Source organism: Crocuta crocuta, unplaced genomic scaffold (genome assembly GCF_008692635.1).
Source record: "Crocuta crocuta isolate KB4526 unplaced genomic scaffold, BGI_CrCroc_1.0 scaffold458, whole genome shotgun sequence".
Taxonomy (NCBI): Eukaryota; Metazoa; Chordata; class Mammalia; order Carnivora; family Hyaenidae; genus Crocuta; species Crocuta crocuta.
The window spans coordinates 183,764-184,728 of NW_027531908.1; the positions used below are offsets into that span (position 1 = coordinate 183,764).

The 965-nt window shown below is 71.5% G+C and overlaps 1 protein-coding gene across 1 annotated transcript in view; it reads left to right on the plus strand.

Annotated features, from left to right (window-relative positions):
- Positions 1–667: 667 nt before the first annotated feature.
- ADAMTSL2 (ADAMTS like 2) overlaps positions 668–965 on the plus strand; it is a 34,999-nt gene continuing 34,701 nt past the window's right edge. Inside the window, exon 1 of the mRNA XM_077774661.1 lies at positions 668–777. The gene's annotated coding sequence lies outside the window, so the exon portion shown is untranslated. The remainder of the gene's footprint in view (positions 778–965) is intronic.

Here is a 965-nt window from a genome sequence, read left to right on the forward strand (position 1 = left end):
CTGTCTGGTCGGCAGGCCTTGGGCACTCCTGTCCCTTCCCTAGAACCCTTGGCTGAGCCCTCACTGGGTCTCCCGCACTCCTTCCCCTGCATCGGCATCCGCTTCGCAGGAGGACCTTCCAAGGCCGGCTGCGTGACCTGGGCCTCGCCTTTCCCATCGGTAGAATGGAGCTATCAGACCGGATGTCTCAGATACATCCCGGACCCCGCTCAGGGGAGCGCCGGAGACTGGGTAGAAATCGGACAGGGGGCCCCGGGCTTGGGCTCGGCCACCGCCAATCTCCCCCGTGACCCCAGGCTCGCGGCCTGCTCCGCCCGGACACCCCAACAGCACGCTCCCAGTTCCGGACCCGGGAAGGCGGCCGCCCTGCTCGCTGCTCTGGGCCGCCGCCGAGGCAGCCGTCAGCAGGCAGCTGGGCCGGCCTGGCCGGGCTCCAGAGGCGCGGAGCGGGTTAAAGTGTGCGCCAGGCCAGCCGGCGGCGGGCGGGGGAGCAGCCTGGTGGGAAGTGTGAGTTCCTCCCTGTCTGCCTGACAGCTATAAAGGCGGCCGCGCCACAGAGCCGCCACTGGGCTGCGCGCCTCCCCGGGAACCCCCTCTCGTGGGTGCTCTTTGAAGTGGAGGACGGAGGCGGCGAGGGGGAGGAGGAGGAGGGCGGGAGAGAGGCAGAGCCTGGCTCTCTGCACTCTGAGCCGCCCCCGGCTCCCGGCACCTGGCGCCGCCCTCGCCAGCACCTCTGCCCCTTTCCCCAGGAGGACCACCTGCTGACCCGGGGGCCAGGTAGGCCACCTCCGCCGACCCGCTCTCCCCCCACAACCCTCTCGGGGCGCGGGGGCCGGGGGGGCAGAGCGTCCCCCCCGACCCGCTCCCCTCAGGGAGCCGTTATATAACAGGAGGAGGGCTCACGGGGAGGGGTCCGGACCCTCAGGGCATGGTGAGGGTGGCCCCTGGGCTCCCAGCCTCGGGCT